Source organism: Silene latifolia, chromosome 2, assembly GCF_048544455.1.
Source record: "Silene latifolia isolate original U9 population chromosome 2, ASM4854445v1, whole genome shotgun sequence".
Taxonomy (NCBI): domain Eukaryota; kingdom Viridiplantae; phylum Streptophyta; class Magnoliopsida; order Caryophyllales; family Caryophyllaceae; genus Silene; species Silene latifolia.
This window is the reverse complement of record NC_133527.1, coordinates 7,196,645-7,212,879: the sequence shown is the minus strand read 5'-3', so window position 1 is coordinate 7,212,879 and position 16,235 is coordinate 7,196,645.

Sequence of the window (16,235 nt, the reverse complement as noted above, 5' to 3'; positions counted from 1 at the left end):
TCGAAATGAGCCCTTTCAACATCATCACCGTCATCATCACCATCATCATCATCATCCGAGAAACCATCCAAATACTGATCGTCAACCTTAGGAGAAGGAGACCTAGGGCCCCCGGACCTTATCGGGATGGCGGCCAGTGCCTCCTCTTCATCAAGACGCGACGGGGAGCCCCCCGGCGCAGGATTACTAGGTCCGGCATCAGCAGAAGACATGACAAGGAATATTTAACAAGAAAAAAGATTGAAGAATTTGTTTGGTTACCTTGGAAGGAAATGTTACACCGAGTAACGCTTCGAGAAATTAGAAAGAGAAAGGAACTCTGCGAAAGAAAAACTAATCAAGAGGAAATTTTTGAGAAAATGAAATTGGGAAGGCCAAAATGAGGGGGTAACTGCCCTATTTATAGAGCAAAGCCTACTCAATCCGACCAATCAGGGCAAAGCCCATGAAGCGTCAACCAATCAACGCCGAGCCACGTGTCAAGCATGCAGCCATGGAATGTCAATCGACAAACAGTTACAAAACTTCTTCAACACGCTCCTTGGTATCTACTCGCCAAACGGCCCGCTGATTCAACCAAGCTTGGCAGCACCGGCTGGGGGCAATCAAAAGCACACGGCACTCACAACCTCGGTCTCGGCCAGCGCCATTATCGTTTCCACATTTGATGCCCTTTACACATCCATGTGGAGGGGGGATACGGTACGGCCTAAGCAGAACCAAGCCGAGGAAGAAGAAGCCGGGGCCGAAATTTTTACTTGCGCAGAATACGCTCAACACTCATCGAAGATCCATACCACGGCATAGACTACGCTGGGGGCAAATTGATGGGGCATATTCTGCACCCGCTTACCGAGCCAACATATTGAGCAAGGTCAAAGATATCCAAAGCAAGTCAACACCTTGGACAGCCTAGCCTGTCGGCCTGTCACTTGGGTCTCGGCTGGTCAACTAGCCAGCCGGGACACACATCCGCGTACTCACATCCAAGACCCCTCGGCATGGAGTCAACAGGGCCTGCCGGCCTGCCATGGGTCCCTCGGCCGAGGGTAGATCGGTCTTTCCACCTGCTAGCCACTTGGCCACTACGTGACAAAAGGTGAAAGTCTATAAATACTCCTCAACCCTCATTGAGGAAAGGATCCGAAAATAATCAGTTAAACACACTAATCTGGTATTAACTCCCTTATCTCTCTACAATATACTTTGTGCCAAGTAACACTCAACTTAATCCCTTTTAAGTTCACTGACTTGAGCGTCGGAGTGAGTTCGCCCGGTACCAAGCCGAGCCCTCAGTTTGTTCATTGTTTCAGGAGAGGCCGAAAGGAAGAGTCAAGCAAAGTCATCATTCTACAAGCTTACGTGGTCATAACATTGCTCCGTAATCACAATCGGAACAGAAGTTATGTTGTCAACATGGTCTTAACTTGACATGGATAGCCTAAAATAAAAAAACGATCAAGGAGCTAGGCTAGAATCGATCCCAAGACCTTTAGAATAAAAGTTGTTACTATTGCCAACTCGACCAACTTGGTTTAGTCGTTCTTTTTCTCGCTACATCATAAATAATATTGTTAGGCCCAGTTTAACCTGGTCTGACCATAACCTGGTCCGACTCAATAAAGCTGATTGATTGAGACGAAGACCGGACAAGACTAACTACTATCTAGCTGGTGAAGAATATTATGGCAAGAAGACTACTAAATCCTGGAAGAGAAGCCACGATAGTCGAGTATATCATAGCTTGGCGGATTACTAAAAATAGCCTGGATTGAGCAGATAAACAAGAAATGCGATTGTATAAGCCAAATAACCGTGCCCTATTCTCAAGGAAGACCAAGTCCAAACCTAAAACTATTTAATCCATGAATCTGGACGGAAAGAAGAGAAAAAGCTAAGGATTGGTTGAGTTGAGAACGGGTCAAGCGAGCTAATAGGAAGCGTGCCCTATTATTCCGGCAACAGCTCCTACAATTTGGGGAAGAGGTTGCTGATTATAAACGTTGCTCATTATAACGTTAAGGGGGGATAGAACTATAAATAGGAGAATTTAACAATTGTAAAGATATTCATTTTTAGTTAATTTTATCTATACTTTATCTTCTTTTTTACTCTTGAGCATTCAGATATTCATACAACATTGTGCCCGGTCTATCAAAATAATAAAAACGTTATTCTTTATACTTATTTCTTTCTTTATCATTTATTCATACCATTCTAATCTTATAGAACTAGATACCCTGATCACTATATAACTAAGCCGGATCCCTTCAGGAAAATCCTGCTAAAACAATTGGCGCCCACCGTGGGGCATCTAGTTCTTCAACCAATAAAATTCTCCTTATTATCTTTCAATTAATATTCACACACAAAAATGGTGGAACTCACCATTTGAACAACAATTAGCGGCGCTCCGCCAAAATCAAGGAATTGGAAACAATCCAAGAGAAAGCGGCTCAGTGAAGCAGAAATCAATAGGTGAAGGAATCGAGTCTAGCCTGAAGAAGAAATTGGAAAATCGGGCTTCGGGCTCCAAGACCGATTCGAACCAGAACCCCATTCTCATCCATCATCAAAAACATAGACTTCTCTAATTTTGGAACCCCGGAGAAGGATACATTATCCGGCACTCCAACCATTCCCAATGATGAGACAAACAAAACTGAAGCCGCAATAATGATGGCTATGCTTCAGGAAATCCAAAAACTCCACAACAAAATAGAAAATATACCCGGAGTACGGCACTCGTGGGTGAAGTAGAAATTGATGACTTTGCGGATTCACCCTTTGCAGATGAAATTGCAAAGATTGATCTACCCAAGAAATTTCTTGTCCTATCCATGAGAACTTATGATGGAACTTCGATTCACAAAATCATGTTGCCATATTCAAACAAAAAATGTTGGTTGCCTCAATACCCGGTGAACTCAGGCAAGTCCGCATGTGCAAAGGCTTTGGCACAACCCGATCTGGGGCAGCATTACAATGGTTCATCAATCTCCCAAATGGAGGTATCAAGAATTTTGCAGAATTGATCAATGCCTTCAATCAACAATTCGCAAGTAGCGGAGATATGGCCAAGAGACCAAGCAACCTGTTCGGGATAAAGCGCTTCTGAAGAATCTCTCAAGGAATTCCTGGCCAGATTTGTCAAAGAAAAGGTGGCCATTCCAAGATGCGATGAAGAAACAAAGCAGAGAAGCATTGGCAAGGAGTCGCTTGTGGTGATATTTATGCAGATCGACCAAGAAAGCATGTCCAACCTTTGCCACCGTTCAATCCATCGCCTTAGAGCATGTCAGATTAGAAGAAGACCTCAACTTCAGGACGAACTCATCCGGAGGAAAGCAGGGTTATGGACATACTAACAGGAAAAGCTCCTACCAGAAAGGAGGCAATCCCAGATCAGCACCCTATTCCAGGCCTGAACGATCTGAAGTCAATATGGCACAAGAACATAAAGGTAACCTCTCTAGCCTCCCAACTATTCCTGAATATAACTTCTCTATTAATACTTTAGGATTAATCAAACGCCTGGAAAACCTGGGAGATACAGTCAGATGGCCAAAGAAGTCCGACAACCCCAGGAAAGATCCAACAAGATGGTGTGACTTCCATCAGGACATCGGACACACCACAGAAGAATGCATTCAGCTCAGGAAACAAGTGGCATATCTTCTAAAGAAAGGCTACTTGAAAGATATAATCCAGCAGCCAAAGAATAAAGATGAAGGACAAAATAAGAGAGACCCAGGAAGCGGCAGAGATCCTCCTCCTCCTCCTCCCATCTATGAAGTCAAATTCATAAATGGAGGATCGAAATCGTGGTCCGACCACTCTGCGAGCCAAGAGAATATCCAGGGAATCCGGACTCCAACCTCCTTCCAGGCCGAGTCATTGCCTGCTATTACCTTTGATGACTCGGACCGCAAGGAATATCAGGTCTACACCATGACACCTGGTAATCACAATGCAAATCGACACTGACCAAAGTATCAAGAATCGATAGATGGAGGAAGCTCAATCAACCTGGTGATGCTTGACGTCCTTAAAGCTATGAAGATAGACGAAAGCAAGATCATAAAGAAATCCAGCGTCTGGTTGGATTCGGTGGAGAAACAAAAAACACCCCGGGAGAAATCGGCTTGCCTACCTATGTGGAGGGCGTGGCTTCATATGAGAGATTTGGAGTAATGGATTGCTTATCCTCGTATAATGTAATCCTGGGCGGACCATGGATCCACAATGTCAAAGCAATCCCATCAACATACCATCAATGCGTGAAAATTCCAATAGAATGGGGGATAACCACCATCAGAGGAGAACAAAGGATCGCTCAGGAATGTTACACTCAGGCTTTGAAACCCTCAAAGTCAGGTAAGTCCCTTGCATAGCAATTAAAGTCACCTGTCAGGGAAGAATACATAGCACAAACACAGATGGAAACAGGAGAAGTCATATTAGACCCAGAATTCCCGACAGAAAGTACTTGTAGGGTCGATGCACCGACTCAATCGGACCAAATCTGGTCAGCTTTCTTAAAACTAAAATGTCTTGTTTTGCTTGGTCACATTTTGATATGACTGGTATAGATGCTGATGTTATTACTCATAAGTTGAACATTGACAAATCCTTTAAGCCTGTACAAAGAAAAGAGAAGAAAATTTTGCAGAAAGGCACGAAATTATCAACCAAGAAGTTGACAAGCTACTGGACATGGGAATGATCGGGGAAGTAATGTACCTGACTGGCTTGCAAACGTGGTAGTCGTCCAAAAGAAAAATGGCAAATGGAGAGTCTGCGTAGATTATCTTGACTTAAACAAAGCCGCCCAAAAGATCCATTTCCCCTACCACACATCGATGCAATGGTAGATGCCACTGCAGGCCACGAAATGTTGACATTCATGGATGCCTCCGGGATTCAATCGAGATAAAAATGCATCCAGCAGACCAGGAAAGCACAGCTTTCATCACCGAAAGAGGTATATATTGTTATACTTTGCTATGCCCTTTGGATTAAAAAATGCGGGTGCAACCTACTAAAGGCTAGTCAACATGATGTTCAAAGATCAGATAGGAGACACCATGGAAGTCTATATAGATGACATGGTAGTCAAATCAAAAAAGGCAGAAGACCATGTCAAAGACCTGGAAGTAGCCTTTCAAATATTGGAAAAATTCAATATGAAGCTCAACCCACAAAAATGCCACTTTGGAGTCTCGGCAGGCAAATTCTTGGGCTATATGGTGACAAAAAGAGGAATAGAAGCCAGCCACTGAGCGGATCAAAGCTATCCTGGAACTAGAACCACCAAAGACAGTCAAAGACATACAAAAGTCGACGGGGAGAATAGCATTACTGAATAGATTCATCTCAAGATCATCGAGAAAGATGCAAATCGTTTTATAACCTGCTAAGGAAGAACAAGGACTTTCAATGGACCCCGATCATGTTTGCCTTTGAAGACACGAAAATATACCTATCCTCTCCACCCTTGCTGGCTAAACCGGTCAAAGATGAACCCCTGACAAGATACCTGTCGATCCACAAAATCTTTGTCAGTGCAGTCCTGGTCAAAAAGAAGACGGACAAACAAGACTGTCTATTATGTAAGTAAAAGTCTCTTTGGATGCGAGAGATCAGTACGGCCTACTAGAAAAATATGTTTTAGCTTTAATAATGAGTTGCACAAAATTAAGACCATATTTTGAAAGTCACCCTATAATAGTCAGAACAAATCTTCCTATTAAGTCTGTACTTAGGAGACCAGAATTGTCCGGACGAATGTGCAAATGGTCATCCGCTAAGCACATACAATATAACGTTTGAACCAAGGACAAGCAATTAAGTCACAAGCACTAGCAGATTTTGTGGCTGATTTTAGTCCGACCCTAGAACCTGACCTAGTAAAAGAAGTAAATAAACCGACCAAAGCGACCAAACAGGACCTAGAATGGACCCTATTTGTCGATGGAGCGGCCAACACAAGGGGCACAGGCCTAGGTGTAGTACTAAAATCACCACAGGGGGATAAGATAGTACAAGCTATAAGTTGTGCATTTGAGGCTACCAACAATGAGGCAGAATATGAAGCCCTGATAGCCGGGTTAAAGGTATGTATTGATCTTGGTGTGCAAAATTTAAAGGTACGCACCGATTCCCTTCTCGTCTCCAACAGGTAAATGGCATATATCTTTGCAAAAGACCCCAAAATGATGCTTTATCTAGATGTTGTTCAAATGCTAAAATCAAAGTTTAAAAACTTTAATATTGACCAAATTTCCAGGGACTTAAATACCCAGGCCGATGCCTTAGCCGGCCTAGGGTCCAACTTTAGTCCCCTTGATTTTGACAAAATACCCATTGTGCATTTATTAGAACCGGCAATAAACAAACAAGATGAAAGTTTCCCAATCTACATTGCTAATTCTTGGACGAAACCTTACTATGATTGGCTACAACAGGGAATCCTACCCTTAAATAAGCAAGATGCCGAGCACCGAAAATAAAAGTCGCTTCGTATACTATTATTGACAACGTGCTTTTTAAGAAATCGCAGGACCGGACCTTACCTCGGATGCCTGGAACCACGGGGAAGCGAGCAGATATTATCGAAATCCATGAAGGATACTTGTGGAAATCACAAAGGTGGAAGAAGCCTGGCAAGCAAAGTACTCAGAACAGGATATTATTGGCCCACCTTAAGAGCCGATTGCCTGGATTTTAGCTCTAAATGCAAAGCTGTCGATTCACGGACCATATATCCATCAGCCATCTGAAGAACTACATTCCATATCCGCACCCTGGCCATTTATGAAGTGGGGCATGGATATAGTAGGAAAACTACCTCAAGCACCCGGACAGAAAGTTTTCATGCTAGCAATGACTGACTACTTCTCCAAGTGGATAGAAGTTGAATCATACAGCAAGTCAAGGAGAAAGATGTCATAGCATTCATCAAACATAATATCATATGTAGATATGGCATCCCCTCTGAAATAGTATGCGACAATGGCACGCAATTTGTGGAAAAAAAAAAAAGCCTTTTCCGTGCTCAATGGAACATCAATCCGGTAACATCCACGCCAGGATATCCAAAAGCCAACGGTCAGGCAGAATCCAGTAACAAAGTGGTGATCAGCTGCATAAAGAAAAAGCTGGAAAGAAGAAAAGGTAGATGGGCTGAAGAGCTCCCCCTGGTCCTTTGGGCTGACAGAACCACGCCTAAAACATCCACTGGCCAAACCCCCTACTCCTTGGTCTATGGATGTGAAGCGAATATCTGGCCTGAGGTGGACATTCCATCAGCCAGATGTAGCCTGAACACAACAACAAACAACATACCTCTAATGGAGGATAGCCTGGACTTAACAGAAGAGCTAAGAGATGCAGCAAGCATCAGATTAGCAAAGATACCAAAGAAAGAGTTGCGAGAAGCTACAACAAGACCTGTCAAAGCCAGGGTGTTGGGGTAGGAGACCTCGTTCTCGGAAAGTATTCCAAAACACAAAAGAGAAGAATGCTTTGGCAAATTGGCCCCAACTGGGAAGGCCCCTATCTGATTGATTCAATAGTCGGCCAGGGAGCTTATAGACTACAAACCCTGGACGGAGAAATGATCCCAAGAGCTTGGAATATTACACACTTAAAACTATTTCACATATAGAATATATTTGCACAATCCAGGTATAACTTTTTACTTTAAACACTTCTTGCCTGAAAACTACATGTATGATACTTGCAATTATATGAATAAATGCCGTATATGATTTCTTCAAATTATGTGCCCAAGTACTTACCTATAATCTCATAATTACTTAGTGAAATCTTCAACACTTGTTTTACATATTGCATCTTATTTAAAAACAAATCTTAAAGATTGGGGGCCACCCCCACCAAATATCCAACTGATATCCAAAATTCAGTTGCAAAATAGGCCTTTAAATATTGAGCTCAACATAACATACAAACCTGGAAAATCTATTCCTAGATCAGTATGACATAAATGGGTCATAAGCCCTCCAGGCAGGCAAGGGACATAAGCCCTCCAGGACAGTGCAACAACCCCACCCATAACACATTAAACTGGCCGATCGTCGAATAAGCGCTTTGATCCAGTCGAAAAAATTGGCCTGATCCAGTCGTATAACTGGCCAGATCCAGTACACGTCTAACATCACAAAAGTACTTTGTCAAAACACAAAAAGAAGCAAAACAAAGACCAAATATTTATTCACCCAAAATAATTGGCCCTACCTAATAACCATCCATTCCAGGGACATCCCCCCTGGATGAGCCAAAAAAGTTTCTGATATACTCTAAATATTCATTCCAGGGACATTCCCCCTGGATAGACCAAAACCCAAAAGAAAAAACTAAGTTATTTTTGAGCCAGTAACCGACTCACAACCATCCACCATCTCCGATCACGGACTTTGCCTTGGAAGGAGGAGAATCCACTTCTTCTTCTTGACCCATGTTGGCCAAGTCGAGGATCGAGCATCCAGAGCTGTCTCATCTCGGTCCGGATTCCAATCAGCCCGGTCGATTCTCGGGTCCCTCATAGCATCAAGCCGACCTTTTCCGAATAAGTACCGAGCCGCATCGCCCAACCTCGCCTCCACTAACTCCTTTTCAGCAGCAAGCTCTTCATTCTTTTTCAACGATCCGCATTGCCGCTTCTCGCCTCCAACTCGCCCTGACATGCCTTCTCAAGCATTTTTCGCACCACCTCACAAACTATAGCGACCCTGGTTGACTCCTTAGTCGCCGCCAACCGAGATTGAGCACCACTTCATTACCCCGGATGAGTGCAGTCACGGTTTAGCCTATCCAGCTTTTCCTCCAAACGGTAACCTTGGCTCAGGCGTCCCTAAGCCGACAAGCAAGAGCTTGACCCAAAGATCCAACCCTGCGTACATACAAAATCAATTAGGCAAATACAAGGTAAAACAAAAAGCACATAAACAATAAAAAATATCCCTCTACAACTAACCTCTCTAGCCTGGGAAGCGAGTTCAGCAGCCCTTGTTACAAGAGAAGTCAGAATAGAAACCACCCTGGTAGACGAATCAAGGGTACTAGCAGACAATAGTTGGTCGCTCATCTTTGCAGAAAACTCATCTATCCGAGCCCGGGCATCATCCATGTCATCAATCCTAGCAGGCACTTGCCTTATACTCCTGAGTGGCTGAGCCAGGATAGGTGTTTCCCTCCTTCTTCCTCTTCCGAATATCATCCTCCCTCTTTCTTTTTGAGCCTGGATGACCCTCGGTGACACTATCCCGGGCGGATCTTGAGGAGGTGGACATCGAAATCGGATATCCAAAGTCTTGTCACTCCCACTAGTTTCTCGGCTCTTGACCGCTCAAAGCAATCCTAGCCACCCCAGCCTTCAAATCCTTTCGCAGAAAAGCTAGCCACCCTAGCAGAAGATCTAAACACTGGATATATAAAACATATACGTAAATATCAAACCAAAAAGTGACAAAAAGACAACAGCCAACATAAAAGCAAGCGAGTATAGGCGACAGAAAGAAAAGAGAACTAGGCTTGCCTTTGGGTACTTTAACCTTGATCAGCTTGGTCTTCATATACCGGGGCAACAATTCCCCGCCCAAGCAAGCTGGCCAGGTCCTCTCTTCCTCGGGAATAGCAAGGAAAGCATCTATCCTTGCAATAGCCTCTTCATCTAGAGGATCGTGATTCCAATCAGGAGCTACAAACATTACAGAAACAAAATATACAGGTAAGATTTATGTACCTCACTCTCATTCAATATAACTACAAAATAAAAATACAGGAAACCTACCACTCTCCAAAGGAGGATATCTCAGGTAATCAAAGCCTGATCCCAGAGTCTCAGTCCGGATAAACAGGAAAGTCTTTGCCCAACTCTTGTCGTCTTAATCCGGTTAGTAATTAATGGAGTCATCTTTGACTTAATTCTCAAATTAAAACGACCAATGAAGGATTTTTAAAATGATATATCGCCTTAATATCATTGAGAGTAATCACAAGATTGTGTTTAGCGCATAAATTTTCTATGGAATGAACAAGTTTCCAAACCATCGGCATAATCTGAAAAGGTGACACTTCCATAGCACGGATGGTGTCAATCATTAAGGGAGTAAAAGGTAACTTACAGCCTGCTTTGAATGCCCATTCGAAAATACAGAACCAACCAGGTGATACCCGAGTTAGCCCTAATGGACAAGACTCAGAATCCATACCTCGTCGATTCAGAATTATTTTCTTCTCCCTTAGTATCTTGTCATAATTTGTTTTCAACAAGTTCTCTTCAGAAAGTAAGGATCCAAAGATTGAAGGGCGGTGAAAAGCAGAATCCTGGTACTTAAAAGCAACAAACGGAGCAGGAGGATCAATCTCCATCACTTCTTCTTCCCGGACGTTTATAGGTTCGGGCTCGCAGCAGCAGACTTTTCGGGATGTAGGGCGTTTCTTTGCTCCCATGTTCTTAAGTGTTTGATTTATTATAGAAATTGTTGAGAAAATACGAACAGGATTATCGAGAAATATGGAAGAATTCGAGGAAGAATTTTAGAAGAATATTTAGCAAAGAAAGTGGAGGAAATTTGGTGAAAGATAATCTTGCCCTAAATACCGTATTTATAGAAAATCTATAACGGTGTGAAAACCCTAGGGATTGCAAAACTCTCAAAGATGACATCACCTAGCCGTTATAGTGTCCAACGGTAACTAGGAGTCTAAGAGTCATTGATTAAGTGTAAGTCTCTTTATTGTTTAGCCCGGTAAAAATTGACATTTCACCGGCCCGACCCAAAGACGGGTAAAATGTCAAGGGGCAATTGTTAGGCCCAGTTTAACCGGGTCGACCATAACCTGGTCCGACTCAATAAAGTCGATTGATTGAGACGAAGACCGGACAAGACTAACTACTATCTAGCTGGTGAAGAATATTATGGCAAGAAGACTACTAAATCCTGGAAGAGAAGCCCGATAGTCAGTATATCCTAGCTTGGCGGATTACTAAAAATAGCCTGGATTGAGCGAGATAAACAAGAAATGCGATTGTATAAGCCAAATAACCGTGCCCTATTCTCAAGGAAGACCAAGTCCAAACCTAAAACTATTTAATCCATGAAACGGACGGAAAGAAGAGAAAAAGCTAAGGATTGGTTGAGTTGAGAACGGGTCAAGCGAGCTAATAGGAAGCGTGCCCTATTATTCCCAACAATGACTCCTACAATTTGGGGAAGAGGTTGCGATTATAAACGTTGCTCATTATAACGTTAAGGGGGATAGAACTATAAATAGGAGAATTTAACAATTGTAAAGATATTCATTTTTAGTTAATTTTATCTATACTTTATCTTCTTTTTTACTCTTGAGCATTCAGATATTCATACAACATTGTGCCCGGTCTATCAAAATAATAAAAACGTTATTCTTTATACTTATTTCTTTCTTTATCATTTATTCATACCATTCTAATCTTATAGAACTAGATACCCTGATCACTATATAACTAAGCCGGATCCCTTCAGGAAAATCCTGCTAAAACAAATATATTATCGTAAATCTTAGATTATTGGGCGCTTTAGGACCCTGTTCCGTCGCACGGGTTGACCACTCTCCCAGCCAGCCCTAAATTTCAGTTCTTATAAGCTTAGTTCAATTCTGTTCGGCTCTATTAAGTTCAGTACAGTTCAACTTTATTAAGTTCAGTTTAGTTTATTTCAACATTATTATTATTATTATTATTATTATTATTATTATTATTATTATTATTATTATTATTATTATTATTATTATTAGTTTACTAATGATATTATTTTATATTAATATATTTTTTATCTTACTATTATATTTATATTTATTATTATTAGTTTATATTATTATATTTATATTTAATATATTTATTTATATTTAATATATTTATTAATTATTATGAATAATGGCAATATTATTATTATTAATATATTTTTATTTTGCAGAAATGCAAGAGGAGTTCTTATTCATATAACTTAGAAAATAGTACAAGACTCCTCAAACCATACTACAAAGGAAGCCAGTGAAGCTATTACATCATATGACGAACTATAGTAGCCTCGTCTAAACCAAAAGAACAATGAAACATCCTAAGAATTATTATTATTATTATTATTATTATTATTATTATTATTATTTTATTATTATAAAAACTATGCGCGTAACTTTCATAGATAGAAAAATAAAAGTTTACATGAAATTGGTGGGGAGCTGAGAGACAATCTGGGCCCTCACCCCCTTAGCAATAGCAAAGCTAAGTTTAGTAAAAATATAAGCAGCCACCCGAGCCCCTGCATCCTGAGAAACCGAGAATTTCTGGATCCGCTTGAGCAAGACAACAGCATTCGAACCCAGCTCTCCAAGCAAAGAGAAAGAGAAGGGAAGGAAACCATAACCAGCTGTCGCGCATAAATCCCCATACTTAGCACACTTACGCTGAGCAGCATCAGCGACAAACCGCCCGGGCACAAAATCGGCCATCTCAGTCTGAGTTAAGGAGGAAGACCCTGTCAAATCGACACACACATCACGCCCTCTGTCCCAGGAATAAAGCAGCAAATCCGCAGGACGAAGAGATACTCATTATTATTATTATTATTATTATTATTATTATTATTATTATTATTATTATTATTATTATTATTATTATTATTATTATTAAAAAAACAACCGGAATTTTTATTAAAAATCATCAAAAAATTTACAAGAAATTAGTGGGTAGCCGAGATATAGTTTGGGCCCCTACTCCCTTAGCAATAACAAAGCTAAGTCTAGTAAAAATGTAAGCGGCCGCGCGAGCCCCTGCATCCTGAGAAACAAAGAATTTCTGGATCCGCTTGAGTAAAGCCACAACATCCGTATCCAGCTCTCTATGCGATGAAAAAGAGAAGGGTAGGAAATCATAACCAGCCGTCGTGCACAAATCCCGGTACTTGGCACACTTTCGCTGGTGTGCCAAGTAAGGGCCTCTAGGAAATATCAAGCCAACTCAAACCTTATCTTAATAATACATTTAGCATTTCATAATTTAGTATGCCCCGACTCAAGGCATACATTCTAAGACACACACAATACTTGATCCATCTAAGTCGTAACTGATCAGGTGAGCGACAATATCCCACAAAAATTCGCCTATTTATTTCATGCCATAACCCATAAATCCCAGCTGCAAAAGCACAACAAGCCAACCGTTTCCTCCATGTTTTACAACGGTAATGAGCCAACTTATATAGCTCATGCTTAAGGCTAAGTGTTGAGTTTATGGATTCAAGTACCTAAGAGGGGGAGGGGGTGAATTAGGTACTCCTTTTAAAAATTTTAACTTCAACTTTATTGGATTAAAGTAAGTTAAGTGAACAAAAGAGAATAAAGGATACTTTGAATAATATTGAAAGATTGAACAAGTATCACGATGAATGTTTGCTGAAGTATGAAAGCAACAATCGTTCTGACTGTATCTATTTGTCTCAGTTTGTGAAATATTACTGCAGACCAAATGCGACAGTATGATGAACTGTTACTTCTAAGGTTTAAGCGAAACAATACAAACAAACAAAGTAAAAAGCAGCGGAAATAAAGTAAGCAATTGAACACGAGATTTTTGAATTGGTTCGGCAAGAAACTCAAGTGCCTACGTCCAATCTACCTTTTTATTACTTTCCTTTAGTGATCTACTCCGAAAACTAAAAGACCCTTGTAATAAAAGACGCCAACCTACTCCGGTTGCAAAGCTAGTACAAGAACTACTCCGTTCTTATGACAAGCCAACTCGCAATCTACTCCGATTGCCAACTCACAACCTACTCCGGTTGTCAAGAGTAAAAGACTACTCCGTCCTAAACTCTACTAACACACTTAAAATGTAAGGGATCAAGTTTCCACTAACACATTCTTAACAAAGAATAGAGGTGGACAACTTTTACAAGACCAACACTTTTAAGCAAGAGAGTTTAGTATAGAAAAGCAACAGTGGCCACGACTGTAGAAACTGAAGACACTTGAAGACTTTTAAAGGATTTTGCAAAGAACACGGTTTTAAGCTTTTAAAAACAATTTGCAAAACATGAAAGAATTAATTCGGAAAAGTCTTAGGAATTAATGAAGGAGGGACTCGGTATTTATAGAGGAGGTGAGTGAAGGGATTGCTAGGGTTTTGAAGGGTCAAAGACCTCACATGTGAAGGGCAATAGCAACCACCTAAAAACTTGCACTAAAAAGGAGTCTTTTGCAAAGGTAAGAATAGAGAAAGAAGGTTTGAAAGATAACCTTAAAAGCTCATGCATTTTCAGAAAACAAAGGATGTGAGACAAGTCACATGATGACAAGTTAACACGAATATGGCAAAAAGCAACTTTTGTTTTCTTAAAAACCAAAGGATTGAATTTGCATAAAGAGGAAACATTTTGAATAATTCAAACCACTCTTTAAAGAAGACTAGTCCTTAATAAAAATCTGATATTTTATCTTTGAAAAATAAGTCACGTGAAAGCATTTGAAAGATAAAAGGAAGCTTCAAGTTTTTACGAGTTGTGGCACAGTCCACTCAGCTGTTTACTTGTTGAAGCAACAGTCATCTGGACTGTTTCTATTACTCTACTATACTTAACTTTCTTGCTTGTACATTAGATGACACACGACTAATTACAAAGGGATTAATAACAACTTCAACATTTCTTAATCCAAGCTTGATTACATCATTAATCCTGAAAAGGTAAACTAAGATAACACAAATCAAATGGGCATGTTATCATCAACATAAGGAACCCAACACTAAGGACCCGCCTTGTTATCACTTGCCAAATGAGTATCCCTTGCATAACCATTGCAAAATATGGACATCCAAAGAAAAGGTGTTGGTGCGTTTTTAGGGCATTGCAGCAAAGCACACATGTACTGACCATATGCATGCCTCTGCTACAAATGTTGTCAACAGTGGGGAAATGCGTGTTATGGAACAGTCACTTCATCCAAAAGAGGCTTCATCCACTGAAGAGTAGGACAAGGACCATGGAAAATGCTATAGACCTCTTTTAGAGGAAGCTTACCTTTAGTGTGCCATTCACGGAATAATTGCTTAGCTGCTTCCATGGTACCAACCCTAGTAAGGAACTCATCTCTAATACTCAGTATTTGCTGCCAGATTAGAGAGGCAACAATGTCAATCTCCTAACCTGATTGATGCATCATAATATATTCCCTTGACCATTGCATCCAAATAGTCGTAGTTGGACTGATACTTCCAAAACATTTTAAGAAGCAGCGTTTTGTTCCAACTAAGCACTTCTCTGATGTCAAAACCCCCCGGGACCGTTCTCTACACACTTTCTGCCAACTAAAGAAGATCATACGCTTATGAGAGCCATCCCCCCCACAAAAATTGCCTACAAGCCTTCTCAATGTCTTGTACAATCCCTTTAGGAAGAAGGATACAAGCACACCAGAAAGACTCAATACCAAATCCCAATTTTATTATTTTATTATTTTCAGCCTGCTTTCCTCTTTTGCCCCCACTTTTACCCTCTTTTCTTAAAAATCCCAATTTTCACCATGTTACCTTTGGTGTTATATGGAGGGAGTATTTTTCTAATCCATGTCTCACCTGGATCTTGGATAAAAAGAGGAGAGAAATTACTAATTTACAAGGTAAAAGCCTACTCCCTCTATTACCAACTAGTATGGGCGCCCGATTCCGCCCGAGCTATCTCTATTTAGCATTAAAGTTTATTTTCAATAAAATAAAACTATTTTGAAGTTGCATAAATTATAAATTTATCATTAATATATATAAAGTTTTTCTAACCTATGCCCACTAGGCATAGGATAAGAAATCAGAAAAAAAGGAAAGAATTAAATGTCTTTCTTATAGATAGAAGTAAAAAGTGATGGATATTGTAATTTCCCATAAAAATGATAGTATTAATTGGTTTTAAAGTAAAACCTCCTTAAAAGCGGATTCTCTATCCTCCATTTAGGTAGGTACGAGCCAGGTCCGTTGACATGATAAGGCTCTGTTTGGTAAACTAACTGAAAAGATAGCTTAAACCTGAAAAGGTAGCTGAAAACTGAAAAGCTAACCGAAACCTAAAAAGGTAACTGATAAGGTAGCTGGAAATTAGAAACTGATAAGGTAGCTGATTATATAAGAAAATGTTTGGCAAATTAACTGAAAAGGTAACTGATTTTGATGAAATGACGTAAAA